This window comes from Falco biarmicus, chromosome 10, assembly GCF_023638135.1.
Source record: "Falco biarmicus isolate bFalBia1 chromosome 10, bFalBia1.pri, whole genome shotgun sequence".
Classification (NCBI taxonomy): Eukaryota; Metazoa; Chordata; class Aves; order Falconiformes; family Falconidae; genus Falco; species Falco biarmicus.
In genome coordinates this window covers 25,226,190-25,251,042 of record NC_079297.1, presented here as the reverse complement: position 1 = coordinate 25,251,042, position 24,853 = coordinate 25,226,190, and the positions used below count along the sequence as shown (strand labels likewise).

General features: G+C 36.7%; 1 long non-coding RNA gene across 3 annotated transcripts in view; it reads left to right on the top strand.

The window, feature by feature from the left end:
- Window positions 1-24,853, top strand: part of LOC130156125 (uncharacterized) — a 178,221-nt gene that overhangs the window by 88,273 nt on the left and 65,095 nt on the right. For all 3 annotated transcript variants that reach the window (XR_008824331.1, XR_008824329.1, XR_008824330.1), the window contains exons 5-6: window positions 18,611-18,769; window positions 19,236-19,393. This is a non-coding gene — a long non-coding RNA (uncharacterized LOC130156125). The remainder of the gene's footprint in view (window positions 1-18,610; window positions 18,770-19,235; window positions 19,394-24,853) is intronic.

Genomic DNA, 24,853 nt, shown 5'->3' with positions numbered 1-24,853 from the left:
CACCTTGGCTAGGATTGACATGAAAAGCTGTTATATACAGTAGATGGTCAGTATACCCATTTTTGTTCCAACATAATAAAACTAATGTTATTTAAGAGTTATTTTATGTACCTGATTCTCACTTCCGAGTTTTTTGTAACTTTAGATCTTAAGTTTCCCTTGCATTGCCTGTGTATCAGCAGGATCCTGTTCTGATAATTTTTACAGAGGTACCGTAAATTTGAATCCTCCAAGAATTAAAGGCTTTTACAAGATTTGTTTTCATGTAAGATTTGGAAGTGAAATCATGTCAAACACATCTCAAGGAAAAGATACTAGAAGCATGCCTTTGTATTTATATAGGATAATATTTCTGAATAGTATTCAGATACCATGATTTTTTTACATAAAGGGTCTCAATGCAGAAGTAATTGGCGTATGATAGCAAGTGTATTAAGAATTGAATGCTTGGGAATTTAGGTACAAATTAAATCTTTTACTAGCATAAAATAGAGGGAATTTATCCCTAAGAAGCAGGTACTGAACTAGGATTGATAACCCATGTGGTATGCAGTAGTTATGTAATCTGAGTTATCTAGACAACCTTTATAGTTAATTAGAGGTGAAGACACATCTATGAAGTGTTGCTAATTTAATTGTAAAGTAAATTTCTAAATAAGTTTCCTGAACTGCACTCCATTGGTGCTTATCTTTCATCACTGGAAATAGAAGTAATCTCTGCATTGGGCTGGATTGGCTCAGATATAGATACCTAAAGTGAACTGGGATGACCTTCACTTCTTTATGGTTATTCCTGGCTCAGCAATGGACAAGCTAGTTGACTTAGAAGAATTCAAATAATTTTGTTAGAAGGTATTTACACAGCAGTTTGCCACTATGATCACTGCAACAATGCAATCAGTTTTGGATAAATTCTTGATCTAATTACTCCATTACTGTATATACAACTCAGTAGACAGTAAGGGAATTGTTTGTTCCCTTTCTTGGTGGCATGCAAGAAGGGTGCTTGCAGAAGAAGTGCATGCTAGAAGTGATTAGTGCTTCTATGACTTGAAGACTTTAGTTTTATCTGACTTCATTTTGGCCACAGAATAGGAATTTGCTTATTTTTTTTCCCAAATACTCAACTTAAACAGTGTTGATTCATTTTGCAGTGGTTTTATATTTTATCAGCTCACAGTGATCTAATGTCTCTCAAAGCCATTTTATAATCAGGAATGTTTGAATATTCCTATTGCAAATACATTATAAAAGTGAAAGGAATAGCTAATGCAAACTTAAAACCAGAAATCATGCTTGTATCTTGTGGCTTTGATATTAGAAAACAGGAAGAAGGAATCCAACAGTAATGCATCTGGAATTAACGCTGTATTATAAAATGTAAGTGATGTCTTCAAGAGGGACTTTTTAAAGTGAAGTTCAGGGTAAAGGTGCCAGATACAGTATTTTTATTTTCAGAATCTTCAAGTTCAGTGAGGTACAGAAAGCACTAAGAGGATTACACTAAGAGGGAAAAGGCTCAGATGCATGTTCAGATTATATGTACTTTAAAAACGTCTTCAGGTTTAGGTATTAGAGATGAGCCCCTGGCTGTTACTTTTAATCTTTTATTGCCAAGTAAAACCTTTCCAGCAGAGAAGAATTCAGGATGTATAATCCTCGTGCATAAACCTGGGATTGTAGCTAACCTTGACAATTACAACCTGTTGTTCTTTTATCATTGTGAAAGATCATCTATATAAACCTGCAAGTTGGGATAGAGAGCCATCAGCTGATATAATCTCTCAGATTTTATCAGCTGTTTTGGTGGTTTTTTTGAGGGAGCTGAGGGGAGAGGTGGTGGTGTTGGGTTTTTTTGACAAACAAGTATTGCCCTTGGAGAGTGCAGCAGTGCATTCCTGCTAAGAGTTTTAGAAGAGTTATTGTGTACTCTTCTGTGTTCTTGATCTTTTGCAGAATGTGGAACAACTTAACTTTCTTTGTAAAGGTTACTTATTTCTTTCCTTCATAGTGGGAAATTTTCAGTGTTTTATGGATAATTCCCATCTGACTTTCTGTCATGCTGTTATATGTTGTGTATAACCATTCAGTCAAGGTATTTTGAATAGAAGAAAGTGTAACAGATGAAAATAATTGAGACCCATTTATGAATTAAACACCTTGGGTAGAGCTTTAGCCCTTTACTATGAATACTTTGTCAAACTATAGTTATAAGAATGATTTTTTGTCAATATAAAAAAGAGGGGGGGGGAAATTTATATTACCTACACTATTGATATGACTGCACTGACATTCTTTATTGAAGTTTTGCCCCCCTAATATTTTTTAATATTATGAAATTTCACTTAGATAACTAGTGAACAAACCCTTTTTTATTTTCTACTTTACATTTTTTTGTTTTACTCTGTAGGCTTTTTAGATGCATTATACTCTTGTCTGCATTTCTCAGTTCTCTAAGTTTATTAAAGGAGAATTTGGTGTTTGTCTTAAGAATGCTTAAAGAAAGCTCGTAAGTGCAATAAAGTAAAGGCACCCAATCTGTAATGTGTGATGTAATAGTTTTGTGTGGCACAATAAAACAATCTCTATAATTTCTCTTGCTCTTTGCAAACTTCACAATGTTTTTCAAATTTGTTTGCAACTTTGCTGTAGCTCAGTTATTTTTGTAACTCTCATGGGCTGGTAGTCTTGAACAAACTGTAAAATAAATTGAAAAAGGTTGTCCCCAAAAAGAGTTAATGGTCAGTCATTTCTATAGGTGCTATTTCTTCTGGTTCTGTGTTTTTAAAGATTTCAAATGTGATAAGAGGAGCACGATGTTGACTCTCTATATGCTGTCACAACCACGATGCCTCTTTGTATTCCTGGGAGTTGGTCTGTGATCAACCACTAAATGAAATATTGAAATGTTTAGCCTAAAGTTAATTCATTAATGTTTCTGTGCCTCAGAGATATTTTTTTCTTCATTGCTTGTGCAAATAGGCCAATTCAGTAACTCTTATGTTAAAAAATACCATGTACACAGAAAGACAGCTTTGCGTTGTAAGCCAAAAAAAAGGCATTTTGTATTAATAGATGTAGTTTGTTTGTTAACAAAATAAAATTGTAAGTATAGCAACATTAATTCATTTTGATAGGTTTAGGCAAGGTGTTTTGTGCCTTTGCCACTGAGAAAATGATGGTGGGATGTCCCAGAGAAAATGCCCTTGGAAGCTATTGCTACCACGGATGTTCTGGCCTCTGGCTAATGTATGGCTGATCACTAGATATGTACCCATAGGCTATGGTACTTCTGTGACAACATGAAAAATCAGCCATGAACATAAACTATACGGGTGTCTGAGCTGGGCTTTGCAGTCTGACTTGTTCGTGTGGCTGTACAATATTTATATTTTGTACGATGTTATAAAAGCTTTAAGGTATCAAAGTTTCGTAATAATTGTATTGGTTATTTTTGGTTTTGTTTCCTCAAAGAACAAAGTGTATCCCTGTCTACGTATTCCTGTATGTTTGGGAGTTTTTTGAGATCGTGAATTCATTTCAGTAGGAAATATAACAAATAACGTAGTTTGTTTTTTTTAAAGTCATTCAAGTCCCATGAAAATATATTGGTTGGTAGAAAGAGTATAGCATGATAAGCACAAGTCTAACTAGGTACCCGGGAATCCATGAAGGAATGAACCCTGTCTCACAGCTGAGCTGTTGAATGACAGATTTTCACCTTGCCTACTTGTACAGTGCAAATCCAACTCCAAGTCGTAAATGTGTAAAGAAACTAAGCTTTGCTAGTTCTGTTTTCCCATAACCAGTTGCTCTTTCCATTTGAAGCCTGAATTTCCTCTGTGCAATGCACATTGCTCTGACTTGTGCTGACCAGTGGAGGCTCTGCTACGTTTTGGGACAGCAAACAGGACATTATCGATCTGAACAGAAATACTGTCCCTCCCATTGGTCTTACAAGCACTGATTAATTCCCCGAGGAGATACCATGAAACATCTGTGGCAGTTACCTCTGCAGAGGGCTATATCTAATGAGGGGTTGCCATTTATGACAAGGACCCTGATCTTCCTTGCATCACAATATTGGGGAGCTATACCATCTCTCCTCCCAAAAAGTGTGCAGGAGATGAGAGGAAGGGCAGTTCTTTGGAAGTTTGCATTGGGTGTGGGCTGGAAAAAGACTTGAAAATGCCCATGGAAAGGCAATAATAAGAGTTGACTCTCCTTTCACTGTTTGCACTCTCACTGATTTTGGATATTTCCCTCGTGACAACAACAGCGGTTTTGGTACTTCTTCAAAGTTGAAAGGGCTGGATTGATTTGAATTTCAGAAAGAATTGGGTTTTCTAACCTGGGAATCCATGCAGGAACAATAATCTCTCAGGCTAAAATATAAATAATATATTATAAAAAAAATATTCTGTAGTTTAAGTGTTAGGAATTAACAATTCCTAATTGTTAATTAGGAGTTATTCAGTGCTTAGTCCTTTCACTAACATAGAAATAACATGATTGTAATGATTGTACAAGTCACCATGAGGAAAAAATATTCTTGAAATGCTTCCACTGTAAATAAGCTTTTTTAAATTTATTTTGTTTATTTTTTTTTTTTGTTAAATACTGCAGGGAAATCTGAGCTGATATTCACAGGGGGCAGGGGAAGTTGGCTTTCGTGTTTGGTTTTGGGTTTTTTCCCCTGTACTCTGACCAAGTGACAGAGAAAGCTTTACTGTGCTTGAAGGAATTCTAGTCTCAGACTTGTAGTCATGGAAGCATAAGCTGATGACAGAAAGTCCTAAGTAAAGACACAACTGAAAACTGGTAGTGAATATTTCCTTGAAAAAGGCATGGTTGAAAGTAATACTAGGATTTAACACAACTCATTGTCCTTATGAATACCCTGTAAATACCATAAGGAATAGAAAAATGATGGAATATCAGAATTTCTGAATGACACAAGTAAGCTGTCTGTCTGAAATTGTTACCACTCCTATATAACTTTAAACTTCATTCACTTAAAATACACCTTTCCAACTCCTCAGATATTCTGGCAAATGACCTTGGTGAGTAAGTTTGCCTGGAGCAGAAATAAGTCTGCATAACGCTCACTTGGTTCTAGGCTTTTATTCAAACTATCTCCTGTTCAAATCAGGATTTGATTATTAGATTTCATTTCTAAGTGATTTTCTCCGTGATTAAGCCCTCTTTTTTTCTCATATTTCTTTGGAAAACAAAATACAGGTTAGATATTTTTAAAAATATTTTCCCATCATTTAGTAACAGTTTCTTTTATTTCCAGTCAGGAATTTTCCTGGCTAGCAAAGTGATACTTTGAAACTTCAGTAACAACAATTTTTTCTCAGCAGGAAACAGGTTATCTGTATAGTTTTAATCATCCATTTTTATATCCTGGAGATTGGCTAGTAAGTAGTAAATAATACCGACTTCCATGAGGTTCATAAAAGCTTTAGAGAAATACAGTAGAGGCTACGTTTTCATATCAACATGGATTTTTCTTAATTTTTTACTGTTTGTAGTAATTGCTATATATGCACTTAGACTGTACCACAAAGAATGATGTAAGGGAGAAGTTGATAAACTTGAGTGAGCTCAGTGGAAGGTGACCAAGATGGTCAAGGGTCTGGGGTGAGTGCAAAGAGGCTGTGGGAAGTGAGCTTTAGTCTGGAGTAGAGGAGCTTTGAGGACACCTAATCGCTGCCTTCTAATACCTGTAAAGAGGTTACTGCTAGGATGAATCGGGCTCCTTGGGGGTCCATGGTGGGAGAATGAAAGACAATAGTCATAAACTAGAAGAGGAGGTTTAATGATATAAGAGGAAAAACAGTCACTTGAAGGATGATTGAACACTGAAACAAGGTGCCAAAAGGGTTATGGAATCTTCGTCCTTGGAGATTTTGAAGACCTGAAAGGACTGAGCAACTAGGTTCAAATTCAGCAATGACCCAACTCTGAACAGGATTTTGCAGTAGATGAGCTCCTAAGGTCCCTTGCAATGCGAATGATTCTGTGACTTAATGTTTTATTTTTTCCTGTGTCACAAAAGCCTTAAAAAAGCATTTTTATGATCAAGCATTTTCTAGAAGCAATGGAGCTGATGTGATCCTGCATTTCACCGTGCTCTTCCTCCTCTGCTACAATGCAGATGGGGTAAACCAGCTCCCTGTGATGTGTCTTTAACTGGACTGCCTTGATAGGCAACGACAATCCCGGGGTTTGTTCGCTTAACTGACAGCAGAGGGAGCATATTCAAATAAGAGTTCATACTCAAATAAGAGCTCGTATTCAAATAAGAGTTCATATTCAAATAAGAGCTCGTATTCAAATAACAGTTCATATTCAAATAAGAGCTCGTATTCAAATAACAGTTCATATTCAAATAAGAGCTCGTATTCAAATTATGGCAACTAGGGTTGAGACAGGGTCCTTGATACCAAGTTACTGGCTAGTGCAGTCATAATTTTATTTCTTGGCAGGGATCCCGTTGGAGATGATGGAAACTCTGGGGGGAGGCTACTACTGCTGTCCTATTCTTGACTCATCCTCTATATACATTATAGCATGATCTGATGCCAAAAATTGCAAATGCTAAGAATGCCAAACTAATTCCTGAAGAAAAGTGGAAGACTGTCTTTTGCCACTTCATTGTGCACTTTGATTGAGAGCAAATATATTTAACCTTTTAGAAAGCTTTGAAAGTTCGGAATGTGTATTTGTGAAGATCAGTACAGCTTGGATTAATTAAACTAGAGTGTATTTTAAAGATATTTCTACATGAAAAGTGGGTGGATATTTCAGTATAAAACTGAAATAGTTTTGATATGCTTTTAAAAAGTGTATTACATACCAGATATTATTAAATTCCTGCTTAGCTCACAGTCACACGCCAAAGACCTATTATTGATGTTCTGAATACTAATTGCTTCCACCACATTATCTTTGTTGTGAAGCTTCACCTCTTGATGAATGTAACCAGTCGCTGAATGCCAAATCAGCCCTATCAAGTTCAAGTCAAAGGTCTGGCAACAACAGAGCCTTTCCACACTCATCAAGTACATTAGCATATTGCCAACTTTATTGCTAAATGTGAACTACTTGTATTGCATGGATTTATCTGAAAGGAGATGGTGATACTGTAAGTAGCACATCATTCAGTCAGCAGAAGGAGTATTTACCCAATTAGCTGGTTTTGCCTCGTATAGTGGTTACACTAACTATTATTTGGAGTTTTGATTTCTGTCAAGAACTACAGGACAAATGACACAAATGGCTCATGAGGGAGGGGGTTTGGGGAGGTTACACTTGAAATTATGTGTCTAAGTGATTTAAAGAGTTTAGTTAAACTGCAATTTAGTTATTTCTGCTAGTCATATATTTTATTTTTTTTACTGATGCACCTAAAGGGAAACGACCTCCTAACTGTGACCAGCCAAAGTCCATTCCTGAAATTTCAGTGTCTGCCTTTTCTAAATTTACTATTCTTACCTATTTTTTTCTATGGTTTATGGGGGAGATTCACAGTACACCTGAAACATGAAAAAGTAAACTGGATCAGTTTTTAACAATCCTATCAAATCTGGGTGTTGATAGACTTTCAAAGTGACCTATGCTCTTTGTATTACTGCAAAGAAATAAAGATATAATAAAGCATCTAATTCTACTGTGAGGCAAAATTGCTTGAAAGCATTTTAATAGACTCTTTATCTTATCATATAAATTCACCTGAGTAAGAGTCTGTCTTGTCATACAGGTCTTGTTATAGTTCCAAGATACATGATAAACAACATAATGCCTCAATTCATTCTCCAAATATGTTATTCTTACCGTATTTGAGTAAAAACTTTAATGCAGATACTAATATTTGATTTTAAAAGGCTTTTTGTTTGGGTTTTTTTATTCTTAGAAGACACACAGGACTCCCTTTGCATCTTAATATTCTGCTTAACTGAGATTCACTTTTTTTTTTCCATTAAAATATTCATTTATTGAGTTGTGAAAAGCAACCCATATACAAAGAATATAACTGGAAGCTGTGATTGAACATAGGACCCTCAGAAGTTCAGCTAAGTAAGGACAGGACAGTCTGAAAACTCCTTTGAATCCACCTAAAAGTGCTTTTGTGTGGAAAACTCATGAAACTGTCATTTTTACAATGTCCAGTATTTTCTGTTGTGGTTGAGCCAGCAATTTGGGAAAAATCTTATCTCATGGTGTTTCCATTTTTAGCCTCAGGTCACAGAGGAAAACACAATGCCTGTGAAAGTTCAGATCCAAACTTTTTCAGAACTTATAAAGTCATTCAGTCCAGTTTTTGGATGTGCTGCTGAAACATTTCTTTTCATGCTTAATTGAATCAAATAATGTTTTGCTGACATTCTACAGTACACAGGTAAACTTAAGTTATGATTTGTTTACCTTTTGCTGTTCTGTAGCATAACAGTCTGAACCATTTCCTGGTATTAAACGTACAGCAGGTTTTTCTTACAGGTGATAAACAGTCTTTGCAGACTGATATTTTTGTCACTTTACCTCTTCATAAGTCGTCCAGAATGATTATTTACGGTTGTGCAGAAAGATGCAATAGCAGAAAACATTCACAGAAATACATATAGAAGATCTATCCGTATTCCCAGTCTAGAATAGCTGTTAGTGAAAAATTTTACTGTAACTTTTTAAGGTCTGAAATTTGCAGTGATGACAGCCGTTGTAACTGACAATGTCCTTTACAGAACACTCCTCTCCATTCCTAATTCTTTCTTATCCTATAGCCAGTGTTTTAAAATGTTGAAACCAAAATACTTTAATGATATTATTGGTATAGCCATTGCTATTTTAAAATGGAGTTTCATGGAAAAAAAAATTTTGAGCCATTGATTTCTAGCCAAGCTTTAAGCCATCAGCTTCTATAGTAAATGTGCACATTGGAAGCCAAAGCAGTTCAAACTGGACTTTTAGTACATTTAGCTGGCATTGTTTCAGGCTTGGAGTAAAACTTGATATTGCCTCAAAGACTATAGATTTGTTGCAATCTTTGTAGTTCACTGAACTTTTTTTTTTTTTCTGTGCATACATATTTCAAGTAAACTCTGTAGTTATAACAAGTGACACGTTACAGACCCTAAACCGTTGCACTGTGAAATATGCACAGAAAAAAGGACAAATGAAGATATCAAGGGTCTGTTCCATTTTGCACTGAACTGTAAAATGCCACCCTTGTTGTGCAGAAGATCACTGGTTCTGAGCAGGGCTCATTGACTGCTAAGTTGTGGATAGTGTTTCACTTTCTGCAACTGTTAATATCCTGGGTTATCCAGGCATAATGACCTCTCTATTTGTGACACATTGTTGAATTTTCTGGTTCTTTTAACTTATTCAACACCCCCCCCCCCTTTTTTTTTTTTTTTTTTTTCTTTTTCTCCATTCATCGGAAGGCTGGAAGGAATCTGAATTGAGCCGTGGTACGGGGCTGCTCGCTGCTGGTCAGCCAATTACAGCTGGAATCGGCGGTGGTGGCACATCTGTAGGTGAATATAAGCTAAAGTACACAGGCAAGGTAGATGAATATAAACTAAAGTATACAGGCAAGGTACTCTACATCTGTGCTAGCTTTTCCATTTGTAAGATAATGCATATATCTTGGATAATAGTTTGGGTTTGGTAGTTGTTAAATCTGATGTAGGAAGTAATCCATGCTATAATAATCCATGGTAGGTTATAGCTGATGTGTGATATTTAAGTTCTGACTGCAATTAAATTCCAATTCTGTCACTAATCACTAAATCACAACTGAATCATAATACCTTACCTATTACATATTTTAAATGCTGATAAAGATTTATATACTTGAAGACCTTTGCTGCCTGAAAATATGAAAAGAGAAAAGGGTTACACGTAGCGTGCAGGGTTTGGTTTCCAGATCTGAATCCTTCCTCTGACCCTGTAAGCATCCGAAATCGGTGGAAGTGTACCATCTTGCGTCAGGTTAGGACCTGTGCCTATATTTCTTTTCTTCTCTTTGTTTCCCAACAAAAAAAACAATGTTTGTTTTTATTTCCATAGTATATTCTGGATAACTCTGAGTTTACTCTGGCCCTACAGTGAGTAAGCTGCATTTTGGAGGGCTGTTTTAGCTGCCTCCAACCATAAGTAGAGTATGTTTGTGTATACCTGGAGCATGCCAGGTGTGTAAATACTTATCTTTGACATTGCTGTCTCCCTTCTAATGCCATGTTTTCTGTGAGTCGCTCCCTCACAAGATTTGTAAATCTTGCTAAATTTCACTGACATAACAGAAAAAAAAAAAAAATTGCTAATTTCGGAGGGCTTTGAAACCCAGCCCCTGTATAATGAATAATGTGGTGGATCTAATATTCAATACCACAGCCTGTTCTCCTAGTATCTATGCATATTTTTGCCTCTGTCATTGAAACGTTCTGAAATTCTTCGCTGGTAAACTTAAGCCTCTGTGATGTGATGAGTTATGTATTATATTTTGGTATTAATCTCTGTCTTTGTATCCTTCAAGAGCCTTAAAAGGATCCATGTACTGTGTTTCTGCCTGGCTCCTGTAAAAGCCCCTGCAAATATATGTGATGCTTACTGTAACTAGGACCAGACCACTGCAGAAGATTCAAAGGGAAATCTCTCCTAATAGATGACACCTGTCACCTTGTTCAGCAGGAGAGAGCACTTGCTCAGATGGCTGTGTTCCCAGTGGCGTAGCTCTGAGGGTCACCGTGCCTTTTACGCCTGGGCTTTACGGAAAAGAAACAGCTGGATGGGATAGGGTGAATTTTTTACTAGACCATTGGGCACATTGATTTTTATTTCCATGGGTATGTAGATCAAATTGAAAAAAACTAAAGGGGCCAGTGTGATACCCTGGGACTGTAAGAGATGTCAAGAGTCATAGTAAGTCTGTATATTTCTACTTCTTGCTACTCCCTGTAGAAAAATAGCATGGGGTGTCATTGAGATCTGTCACTCACTGACATTAGGGGAAAAATAACCCCTACCTCTGCTAGATGTTCCCAAGACATGTCCCAGATGAACAAGATTGTGTACTGAACCTAGTTTTGATTTATTTTCATTTAAAGCAAGCGTTATGCAACTCAGACACACACGATCCTGGCTGGCTGACATATCCTTGAGCAACTGTCTGTATATTGGCACGTGGAGAATTCTGTCTTGCCTGCTGTAGGAGGCTACTTCAGAAATGTGTTTTTGTAAACGCCCTGAAACTACAGAACACAAACAGCTTCTGTTTAAAGACTTGATAAAATTGTATCTATTTAAGCAACCTCTGTTCAACTGTCTCAAAAATAAACTATTTAGACCACTACGGAATGTCAAAAATAATAGACAATGAAGAAATTTGGAAAATTGAAATTAAGATAAACAGACCAACATAAACTAAAACCTATATGAAATTTGGACTTTTGAATTTGCCAGGAATATGCTTTCAATGAATTTAAAGATTTTTACATGAATTTTTTTCCTTAAGGCTCAAGGAAAAACTGTGTTATGTAGGTTATTTAAATCTCAGAGAAAATAGGAATATAAACTGCATTTTAAGCATCAGGATCTTATTTTTTTCTATATGTGTGCAGCACCTTTTGGTTTTTGAAGCTTTTTTCAGTTTCAAAAAACTGTATCGAACTTGTGTAAAGATAACTTTATATCACACAGCTTTAGTAGTTCTACCTGTGGAATATAAATTGAAGTTCTGTGACTGATTTTGGTTCAGGTAACATAGATGAACTTTAAATTATCTTATCTAATGTTTTGAGCTTGCCAGATTGACAGAGAGATTGTGGTTCTGGTCATAGTTACAAGTATACAGATTTTTCCTTTCCTTAGCATGCGTTGTGGTCAGCTTCCATATCTGGCATAAAAATCTTGTTCAGTTTCTCCCTTTTGATGTGTAAGGAAGGCTGGTTGTACTGAAAGAGTGACCACAAGGAGTCAGGGGCAGTTGATCCATTTTACGCAGTTTAATTCATAAACTTATTTTCACCTTTTTATTTATTTGATTTTTTTTAACCTATAACTAACTACAAATTCAGAGTGGCTTCAAAAACCTTACTATAAAGTCTTTACATTCCAATGTGTCAGGTTTTCGAAGCTCCACAGTATTTTTTTGCAAACCCTCAGAAAGGTAGGCAATTCTGAGTTTGAAAATCAGCTTTAGATTATAATTCTAGGGGAATGCGATACTTTCAGATTTATTGATGCAACTAGTGAAATAAAATGTTGCATAGGTACATACAGCTCTATATCTTGGGATTCACAGGTCAAATAATATATATGTCTTGAAAATGAATGGGGCTACATTTGGGTGGTGACTGGTCGCTAGTGGTGTTCGTCAGGGTTCAGTTCTAGGGCTGGTTCTGTTCATCATCTTCATCAGGCTGCAGGAGTGGAATGCACTGTTAGCAAGGGCGTTGATGATACCAAACCGGGAGGTGCTGTTGAATCTCTCGAGGGATGAAAGGCCTTTGCAGAGCGATCTAGATAGACTGGAGCACTGGGGAATGATACATGGGATTAAATGTGACAAGCCCAAATGCTGGATCCTGCACCTGGGATGGAGTAATGCTGGGCACAGGTATAAATGGGGAGAGGAGCGGGTAGGGAGCAGCCCCGCAGAACGGGGTCGGGGGGCGCTGGGTACAGCAGGGGCAGTGGGTCAGCAGCGTGCCCTGGCAGCCAGGAGGGCGACCACCATCCTGGGGGGCACCAAACACAGCGTAACCAGCTGCTCAAGGGAGAGGATTATCCTGCTGCACGCAGATTGGTGCAGCCTCACCTGGAGCGCTGTGTGCGGTTCTGGGCCCCACAATTTCAGATGCACGTTAAGGTCCTTGAATGCACCCGGACAAGGGCAGCAAAGGTGGTGAATGGGCTGGAAGACATGTCCTATGAGGAGTAGTTAAGGACTTTGGGTTTGTCTACTTTGGAGAAAAGGATGCTGAGGGGTGACCCCACTGTGCTCCACAGCTCCCTGAGGTGGGAACTGGAGAGGGAGGTGCTGAGCTCTTCTCCCTGGTATCTGGCGATAGGATGCACGGGAGTAGTTCAAAGCTCTGGCAGGGCAGGTTTAGATTGGGACGTTAGGAAGCATTTCTTTACGAGAGGATGGTTAAACACTGGAACGGGCTTCCTAGAGGTGGCTGATGCCCCAAGCCTGTCAGTGTTTAAGAGCCATTTGGACAATACCCTTAATATGCTTTAACTTTTGCTCAACTCTGAGTTGGTTTGACTCGGGCGGCTTGACTACGTGATGATCGCTGTAGGTCCCTTCCAACTGAAATATTCTGTTCCAGATAGAAAGGAAAAGTATTTTCAGAAATCGGATTCCTCTTTCTCAATGAATGTGGTCTGGGTTCAAATGCTGTTTAACATTCATTTGAAATGTAATAATTTGGAAGCTGATTCAAAAAATCTAATGTCCCTGCTATCGTATAGAGATAGAAAACTGCTCTGGTTGAGGTAGATCTTCTGTTTCAGTTTGCATTATTATAAAAATAGATTCAATCCTTTTCACTTCAAGAAGCCTTAACACATGGTTTGGTTCCCTTTCCTTTTTATCCAATAGAATAAGCCACAGAAGAGTTGTTATTTCTTTTCACATCTTTATTTACTGCTTTAGATGCTTATTCATGGCATTGGTTTCAGAAATCTAGTGTTTTTCCCTTGCAAAGTCATGCTATTTGAAGTGCAAGTGCCATTTTCTCTACGAATTTGTTGTGTTTTGGTAATGCAAGATATAACTCTTTGAATTCGTCACTTTGTAACAGGGACAAAATCAGCATCTGTTAACAGTGGCTCCATCTGCTGTGAAGTATGGCATTATGTCTGCATTTGCTCAATGCTGGATTTTGTAGAGGTTTTTGGTTTTTTTCTTCAGTGTGTTCCCTTTTTCTATATGAAACCTTCAGTGAATGATGTTTGCTATTTTGCTGTGACGTCGCTATGTTATTTCCTGTGCATGTTATTTTTATAAGTATTTTCTATTTAATGAATAAATAGAAACACATTGTATTTTATGGAAACCTTCTTAAAATTAATGGAACCAGTTCGTGATTTTACTTCTGAACTTTGATTTTCTTTTTTATTTTGGTTTTAATGCTTTTTCTTGAATTGTAGTGCACATTTTTTTTCAATTATGTAGTAAACCCAGATTTTAATCTTTGATCAGTATAGTAACCTGTGATAGCTAGAAGTCAGTGTTTAGAAGTGAGTCAACTCTAAAAGAAATCTAAAGAACAATTGGCATCTAAAATGAGCTGTATGCTTCACTGCTCATAAATTTGTTAACAGAAGCTTAAAACGCATTCTGGGACTCAAGCTTGATGTGTTACTAACACATTCTATTAAAATTTAACAAGCACAAAATAAAATGAATTTGTTTATAGAACAAACATGGCAAAAACTTTAGTAAATAGTGAAACATTCTTTGATTAAAGAAGTTAGAGGCATTCTATTTTTAGCGCAGATCATACAACACCTTTGTGCAAAATTAATGTGCTGTCGTGTAGGGAGAATTTTAAAATACAATGCTTAATGTTGTATGGATGAATCTCATTGAGTTTTAATAAAATCCTCTTTCAAAGCAGGTGTCCTAAAAAGTAACAATGAATAACAGCATTTTTTTCCCTCTTCAAGTCTAAGCAGAAATGCCAAATTTAGGAAACCCCCCTCCCTGTGGTTAAGTATAGAAAGTAATTTCAACAGAAGGTTTTTCAAAATAATATTGAATTATTATTTGGTTGTGCTTACTCAAAAAAAAAAAAAAAAAGAAAAAAAGAAAATAGCCCTTTTAAAATTGTTGATTAAAACAAAATATATTTTCCTGGACAAAAATGGTGCTGAGAGGTTCCTTTCTAGGAAGCTTGGTCAGATCAAGTGCTTGAGTGACAACAAATGTCTGGATGGTGTGAGGGCAATAGTCTGCGGTGCTTCGTGTTGACGGAGGAGCTGTTCTTCATTTGTGTTTGCTACAGGTAGGGATCTCAGTCAGCAGCTTGTTTGAAGGCTGATTTGTAGATTAGCTGGTTCATACAAGCTGCCATCAGGAATTCAGGGACAGCAATGGAAGGGTGGTAGAATACTCGGAAGTGTGGATTTACCTCCAGCAGTTGTCTTCTCTTCAAATAAATAAGAGGTGGGTTTGCATTACTGTACCAGTGGGTTATACCCAGTGATTTGTGCCCCTGAAGATTCTTTAAATAGTACCTTTTTCTGACCATTTGAGCATTCTGAAGACATTCACAGAAGTGTTGGGAATGTCTGCAGCATTGTATACCGTTAACCTCAGGAAAATTGCAGAGAACCACTGTCCAGCAGGATGTCAATAGCAGCTGCCCCTCTCTAGCACTAACCCCCCATTTCATCCTTCCATCTGGACATTAGATTAGGTTCTGTTACTTGCACAACACCAGCAGTCTGATGAGATGGAGACCGTGTTTCCATTGCTTTGTCTGTTATCTGGAATTATGCTAGAATGACTCGGATCATCATTAAATAAAAACAGAGTTGTGAGCTTACTATTCTTTATTTCATTATGCACACTTATTTTGATTTACTTAAAAATTATGGTAGTTTGTATATCATGAGGGGAGCGGTTCTAAAGCTTCTGAGAGTTAACCATAACACTGTTTGGTTCTAGCTTGTATTGGTTTTTATCAGGAACAAATACTACTAGTAGTAGGCGTCTCGGGAAAATGGTATATTTCCCTACATATTGCCTATCACATTCACTTTATCTGTAGTGTCATGTTATTTTAAGTTGCAGCATATGTAGGCCAACAAAAGCTGACATGAAGGAAAGCAGCATAATACAGTGTAATGATATGTGACACGTTCAGATTGAGAAGGAAACTCACTTTCTTGGAACTAATACCTACTACTTACTGTGTTTGCCATTAATATAATCTTCCCTATGCATACAGTTTCGCCTGTAAAAAAGGTATGGTTTACTTATGCCAGAGAATACTAACTTGTACTGAAAAAAAATTAAAATCATTGAGTAACTTTTTAATACATGTTGATTAATAATTCAATTCTGATATTGCTTTCCAGATTCCCAAACTATCCTTATGCAGCAACAACAAATTAATCTTGATATTTTCCCCTGTAGACTTTTAATTAAGACTAATATTTAATGATATCCATATTTTTGATGTCATGTATTCTTTTCATGTAAAACTTATGGATCACTTACATTAAAAGTATAAGTCAATAAAAAAGTTAAGTACATTAAAAAAGTATAAGTAAATAGAAGTATAAGGTCATTTATCAATTCTAGAAAGTAAACCAGATAAGCTGATTGTGCTCTCTAACATACTTTGAGTTTGAATGTGTATTTCACGGTAGATTTCAGTGGTGTGCATTGAAAACAAAGTGTGTCCTAGGCATGGTGGAATACATTTTGGATTAGAAATAAAACTTTCCAAGACATTGTAATTGTGTAAGGATTGAACTAACCAGGAAATTATTTTTTTTGCCCTAGGAAGGTTTGAGGGTTTTGTTGCATTCTGCAGTGGGAGTTTGTTTTGACTCCTCACTTTCCTGAAGAACAGAGGTTCCCTGGAATACCTATAGAATTTTTTCCACGTAAAGGAAATGCAGACGTATAGTCCTTGAGCTGAATGAAGCAGGGATGGGGACTCCCACACTACTCCTATGCTGCCTAGCAATCTGCCACAAGTGTGCCACAGTGAGCTGGGTTTGAGTACAAATACGGGGAATAACAGTAATTTTACTGTGTTAATTTTAACTTAGGTCAGTCTCCCCTTGTATCTGTTGCATGGCTGCCAAAGGCTTTCTTCTGGCACAGCAACAGCGATGCTATAGGGTCAGGCAGAAAAGGTGAAAACGTGAGAAAGAAGGAAACTAGAATCACTTTTCTTAGCAGGACTGGTAAGTGAAGTGAGCATGAAGTGCTTGGAGAGGAAGAATTTATCTAAAGAAATAGAATCTTAGCTCATCATTCATGCAGGCAAGTCTGGAAAATGTACCAGAAATCTAAGTTAGTGTATATCATCTGAATTAAAATGCAGGTGGAACTATGAAGCAGGAGAGAAAAGTTTCATAATATATTGTCTGTACAAGGCGATAAACAGGAAGATGGTTAGTATTACTGATTGGTGAAGAATATTTTTCTTAAGAAATAAAACCACTCCACTCTTTGCTGTACTCTTGCTGTCGAAGGGATTTATTTTAAAGTAAAATATAAGTGGTTCTAAATTTAAAACGTCAGCACTTATGGGAAAAGTCTGACAGAAGACCAGAGAAAAAGTGGCACAACTGAAGTGAAAACCAGAGCTTTACTGTTAGGAATATCCAGTAAAATTCAAGATCAAGCCAACAAAATATTTTAATATTACGAAGTATTCTTAAGATATGAGCAAAAAAGTCTTGAGTGTAGGTTTCAGGTTTGGTATTCTGCTTTGCACTCAAGCTCAGAAGTTCCACTGACCTAGCGGGACGTTTGTGCAGAATTGGCTTTGGAAAATATGCCCCAGTGCTGAAATACTGTTTACCTGCCTTATATATGAAATTGCTTATGTTAATTTACTAATGAGTGATGGAACAGGAAAAGATGGCTTTTCTTGTACTGGAGACACTTCATTCTGTAATCATGAGGGTTTAATCAATTATTGATTTCTTTTTGCTACTGTTAACTGTCACAGTATTTGAACAGCTCTCATTTTTGGTCTAATTTAGTGTGGTTAATATCTATACATTTTCTATTAAAAGTAGTACAGGTGCTCACAGAACTTCAAACTACACTTTTCATTATAAATAAAAAAAAAGTTTAATATAAAGGAAGATTCTGCCCAGTTCATCATAAGGACAGCAGGCTGACTCCTGCTGGAGTTGAAGCAGCACCTGAGATGCCACGCAGTCATTTCCCAGGCTGAGCTAAAGGGATAAAATCCATGTTACTGTGGTACAAGATCCCTGGGTATTACAAAATGAAGTGGCAGAGATGTTAATGTCTCAAATAATCATAAGTTGTGATTGTTTTGGTTTTTTTTTTTATTTGGGGAATTTTGTCATGTAAGCAAGGATCTAAAGGGTATTAAGGAGGCAAATTGACTTCGGTGATGAATTCAAGCAGTAAAATTTTCTTGGTTTCAAGACTATCAGGAAGGCTTTTTCTGTATGTGATGTGTCTTGATTTCAGAATATGCTATTTTAAATTCTCTTAATATATGGTGTGGAAATGCCTACCTAAAAGTTAGCTATGCTTAATTAAATATTACCTAAAGACAGGAATATAAAATTTTGGTTTTTTCTATTTATGAGTTGTCATTTTGAAAGCTGTCGGGTTTTATTCTTAAACTGGTAGATAATATTCAAAAGTTTTTTGGTTTTTCCTTCAGTGCATATGAAAAGGTTGCTGTCTAACACTGACTTTGAAACCATTGTGAAATGCAAAGTTGTTTACATGCAGCAACTTCTGTGACATTGAGCACATCAACAACCACTTTTCCCATCGTTCCTGGTGTTCAGGCTGTTGTGATTCTGCTGATGTAGCTGATGTTTTTCTTTCTTATTCCTCTGCCTTTGTCCTTTCCTACAGGCTTACCCTGAGTTTGTCCTGACCTACCTAGAGGAACTAAATGAAAGAGAGGAGGTGACCCAGACAGAAAACCGCATTCACCATGGGGCCTGGTCTGCAGCTCATCAGGAGATAGACAGCAGCGCAGCAGAAGAGGTCACAGTATTAAGCCAGAGGCAGGTCAGAGACAGTCCTTTCAAAAACACGTTTTGAAAAGAGAAATAACAGTGGGGAAGTCAACTTATTTCCTTAAATAAATGACCTCATTTGATTCCTTAATAAGATATTTATATATTAGATATTTATATATTTATAATTACGTTATTTTTATATATTAGGTAGTTGTATGCAGGTTTTTAACGAATAAAAATGTATATGTACACGTGTCTTAGAACAGTTTATGCTTACAGCCCACGTAGGACAAATTTTCGAAATTTCTCATTCCCTATGTATAAAACCTCAAGGAAGGGAGGGAAACAAACACAAAGATCCCTAGAACTCTAAATCCATGCTTCTTGATGTGTCTTGACACAGCTATTTGTATTTCTGACATTTTCTGCTAATCAACAGCCTTACTTGGAAAAGTAGACACACATTATTTTAATTAGCAATATATAAATTACGCGGTTGTACTTCCATCTCTTAGGTTCTGCAAAAAAATGTCAGCAACCCCAATCAGAAACAACTTTCAGGACCTTTGGACGCCTGTTTAATGCCTGCAGATCCCCTAGGGGAGACTACACAGCTGACAGTGGCACTGGTGAGGAAACTGGAAGAGAAACATCCTAAGGCCCCAGCTCAAAGGTAAGCCACTGACAGAACTGATATTTATTGTTCAATGACATTAGATGTTTTCCTTCAGTTTCATGTAAGATTGATTTCCTGGATATTATTGAAATATCTCAGAAACCCTCTGGCTGGTAAGCAAACAGGGATTTTGACCAAAATTAGTGAAAAGGGGTGACATTTATGCACTGGTTGGTTTTTTTTTTTAACTTATTTTTTATTTTGAAGATTGATGTGGATGATGTTTGGTAGTAATTGCAAATTTACTTTTTGATTTTTATCTACGAACCTCACATTGTGCAAATTATGTAAAGAAATAAGACTTGTGTCAACATTGTGACGCATTTTGTGCCACAAGACTTCAGTTTTAATGGTAAAGCTTTTGCTACGAACCTGAAAGTCATGCTGAGCCAAAATACAAAGTGATGCAGGACTCTTCTAATTTCAATAAAAGATAAATAGTAGCGTTCTTAATTGCTTCTACTTACAGTAGGCAGAAAACCTTGCCTTTCTTTAGATAACTGAAACTTGCTTTCACAAATGGCATTTGGCTAGTTCTTTTTGATCTTTTGGGTACTTTTAGATCAAAAATATTTTAAAAATGGACCTTCTATTCAGATGAAAGATCACAAGACATCACTTGCTATTAGAATGAAAGATAAACTAGTTAATGGTGGTGTTGCTGCTAGCATTAAGTCAATAACAGTAATTTACAGGTGGCTATAAGCAACAACTGGATTTGGTTTAACTAGATTATTGTAGCTCTTCCCTTGGTAGTATTACCCTTAGAGAACTCACAGATTTGCTCCTCTGGTCCTCCTTCAAGGACTAGTATTTTGGTGTTTCGTTTATAATATCTTGCAAATATTTAGTCTTTGAGTGTCCCAATATTTCCTAAATGTGCTTGAAGACTGGTAAGACCGAGGTATCTAAAGGTATTGGCTATCAGTAGTTCTTGGGGAGCTGTGTTGGTAAGAGGTAGGTTACCTATATTTTGGGTAGTTTTGTTTTTTGTTGAATCAAGTAACTGTAATCCTTTGTTAAGCATAATGGTTTAATTACTAGTAACAACTGTTGTATGTTTACAACATAAACTAAAGTACCAAGTTTAATATTGGTTATACTGGCTCTTTCAAAATATGCCTTTTGCAATGTAAGGCCACTGTTTATACAAGATCTTCTTCACAGTGCTTTGCATATGAATTGTTATACTGTAATTATGCAATGTGATCCTAGGGTCACTACAAAGTATTTAACTTCTTTTAAGTACAATGAAGAAACTTCGCTTATCCCAACTGAATATCCATGCTTTTAGCCGCAGATAAAAGTATATAAATATTAAGCGAAAAATCTCTTCTTGCAGAACACAGACATTTGTTTTAGAAAGCTATCTGCAGTCAAGATAGCCTTTAAGCACTGAATGCTTGGCTTTCTATGTCTTTATGTATCTCTTCCTACCAAAAGTGGAGTTAAGCAGTCTAAAACATTTCCCCAAATTAAATTAAATATAAGAAAAATAGATTTCATACTAAAATAACGTTGTTTTAATGTTGGATATTTGGCATTAAAGAGCAATGATAACTAAACCTTCTGCAGTTACCTCTGTTATGGGAGGTACTAAGTGATTTAAATTCTTTTTTGCTGCAGTTTTTCACTAGATTTTGATAAATACCAATGCACTCTGTTAAATGGCTGTCACGTTCCACTCTGTAATTTGTAGAACACTTTCAGTGTCTGAAAGGTGATGTAAGAAATAAGAAAAGTGATTTTATTGATCCTTTGTGATTTGAAAAGCTGTTCAACTTCCAAATAGCAATAAAATTTGCCTTTCTTTATGAAATAACATGGAAAACTGTTGTAAGCACAAATGAGGTATGAATGGTGTGTTAACAGAGGAAACTATCTCTCTCTGTCCTTAGAATCTTTTTCAGGAGTTGGACTAGGTCAATAAAGTGAAGATTATGATCACTGCTCCTCCTGAGAAGTTTAACTGGTTTTTATAAAACTTTGGTTAGCTGCAGTGCTCAGCACATTTTTGTAGATTCTTGTAAAACTTTGACTTACTGAGAAGGGAAGGGAGCTGTGTCTCTAGAAGGAGGTTCAGCTGTCCAGACATAGGTGTTTAAGGTAATCTTTAGGTGTTGAGGGATATACCACCAGGCTTCCAGCTGCTTCACATTACTGCAAATCTCCTGTGTTGTATCTATGAGAACTATGCGGACCCTTTGAGTACATTAGCAATCTTAAATACCAGCAAGTGTCTATTTTTAAGCTGTTGATTCCTACCCTAAATGCTTCCTTTTCCAGCTTAGTGTTTTGGAGGAATGTGCATTTCACAGCTGTCATTCTTAGTTTTCCTGTTTTGTTTTCCGAGAAACAGTCACACTTACATGGTGAGCCACAGCATGGAGTCAGCCCCATATTGAAAGAAAACAGATTCTAAAGGATGCTGTAGGAAGAGACTTATGAAAAGGGCTAAGTTTCACAGAATGTGGTTGGATCGCAAGTTTGTCTGTTTGCAATAATTTTTACACAATTAGACTTTCTTTCACTATTTTTGCTGATTGAAGGCTGCAGTCAGCCCCTTTCTTACCTGCACATGTTTAGCCAGCGACATGTTATCCTGTGATACGGATAGTAAAGGCAAGAAGTACACGAGCTATTTTCAGGGTTTTTTGGTGACCTATCTCAGTGCTTTCAGCAAGTCCTTGGTATCTTTGGGGAAGTCTTATTCAGTGCTCTTTCTAATGTTGGTTTTTTTCAATGCATCTCATACTTTTACCAGTTTACATGATGCCTATAAGATGTGAAAACCGGAACATCATGGCTGAATCCCTGAGTTTCTATGCAAAAGATGAAAAACTCACCCAGTCTGGCAAATACTGTTGAGGAAAAAATCCTTCCTACATTACAAGTATTGCCCCAAATAGACCAAAATACAATCATAAGTTAGTTGCTAGACATGGAGGGTTCAAGTTTCTGGGAAGACATGGCTTTTAGAATGAGGATGAGTAGAGATGTGAGTTGTAGGACTGATTTATATGCTTCCCTCAGTGCACAAGAGCTAATGACTTAAAATAACAAATGGCCACTAATTTCTTTCCCATCCTTATTGTCATCCTCACTTTCCACGTATGGGAAACAGCAAATCCATTGTCTCCTTTCACTCAAAAGCTTCTTTGAAGGATGCTTGTAGAAAGGCATTCCATAGTATTATATTTGCCTGGCTCAAAATAATAACTTAATGTTTTGGGTGTTACCTGGTAGAAATATAATTTAGATGTTGTCTGTTATTCTTATGATCTTACATGTTGGGCCCAACTAGGGATGTAAGAGAATGCTCTTGTTATATCAGCTGTAACAGATATGTGCTGTCCTAGCAGTACATTCCATTTGTGAATAGTCCCTTTGGAAGGCACTAGTGGCACTTCTAATATTAATTACCTGCTTTAATACAGTTTTGGTTTTGGGCCTTATTGGATCACTTTGCTTCCATAAGTAAGCTTGATTTCACAAGTTTCTAAATATTTTGTCTTCAATCCAGATATGCATTTAAGTGTGCTCCAAGTTAAGTACATGCTAGGTACAAGCATTCTTGGATCTGAGTCAGAATGCTTATGACCTTGTCATATTTAATACCAAGGCAGACACGTCTGGGGCAGTTGGTTTCATTTTAATTTTTCTGAATCACTTGGACAAATTCAGTTATTACATTTTTGTAAGACTTATTAGTGTTGGAAAATGACTAAGGAATATACCCCTGAGGAGATGGAAATGTTTTCCTACTGCCATCAATGACAGAGCTATGAATTGGTATGGTTTGTAACGGCTAAGCAAATGATTGACCTTGATTCTTTATACACTGTATATTAAATTCCAAGTGGGCAAAACATAGGTAAAAGTAATTGTCTACATATGTATTGTAAACTGATTCCTCCATGAAGACAGATGAGAATGTATTTTACAAAAAATAATGCATTATAATTATTTTTAAAATCTATTTTTACATAGGCTCTTTAGACTGTACGATCTGCATTTAAAAACTCTATATTCATTTCGAGTACCCCTCAGATTTCCATTTGTGAAAACTCCTCTATAAAAATCCAATCTTTTTCACTGTTGCAATAATTTTCCATGATCTATCTGCCATGTAAGTGTTCTAAAGGTTAAAGCTTTGAATTGGTGACAAATTAGCTTTCATTATCTGCTTTAGTCACATCTTGACAAAATTATTCTAATAGCTGTATCTGCTGCAGATACAGCTCTAGCTCTCCGGTCCTCACAGAGAGATGTTATGTATCCATCTGAAAATGAAAGGGAGGTATAATAAACATCACATTCCCATTTTCAGAAAGCATTTGAAGATGTTTGTTTACATTAGTGTACCAATTTGAGCAGCTTACCTTTATTTAAATGGAATAAGGAGTGGGGGGTGGGTGGGGGGTGGGGAAGACTGTAGCAGCCGACAAAGCATGGTGACCCAGCTTGTCACCCAGTGACCTGTGAGAAGGAAATAATGAACTGTGAGTAGCTGTCATCTTAACTGTTTCTGACAGTTTGGCTATGGGCACATCTGTGTTAGTTGCATGGAAAGGCCTTTGTTGTTTTCCCACTAGTGACTTTGCAGACCGCTGTGGGGTTTGCTGGCTGCCCTGCTCTTACACTTCCCCTCCTTTTTTAGTAGTAAAAGCAGCTGCCACTGATAGAGCTGACATTTTCTTTTAATGATTTACTTGGCATTTATACCATTAAAAACAAGAAGTTAATGTGAAATAGAACTTCTGGTTATTATAAATGAAAATATGCTCTATATTCGTGTAAGGCCTGTTGTAAGTGTGCCTATGATAACACTGTATTTTCTACATAACTTGCAGCAGTGTTCAAGGGCTGTTGGTACCCTTCCTTCCTAATATCTTTTTGTACTTCACTATTTTGAGTGAATTATCAAGTTTACTGGTAATAACATCTTAAATAAGCCACTGTACAATGCAACTAGGCAGCTTTGCATGGTTAAATGATATATTGCAAAACAGCCAACCAACCCCGAACCCCCTCTCCCTGGCCCCCCCCCGCCCCCCCCCCCCCCCCCGCCTTGCTTATTTAGTACTATAGGAAGCAATTGCTTCCCTTTCCAGATTGACCCAAGCATATGGGTCTTTTCTGGTACTGTAGTGCTAAATCTTCGATCACTTTGCTCACACTACTATTAGCATTTTCAGCTCGCAGACTGTTAAATATAGGCACACTTTCTCTCATAATAGAGTTCCTAGCTGATTTGTGGAAGGTGATTGTTAAGAAAAACTTGAAATCATGACTAAAATGAATGACTAACTCAATAACTTATAAAGTGTAAAGCTATCTGTTTTAACAAACTAAATATTTTATGCAGTTGACATACCTTATTGCTTTTATGTTATAATATGCTTGAAGTAGGCTATTAGAAATTGCTTTGCAGGAATTGAATATTAAGAACTTCAC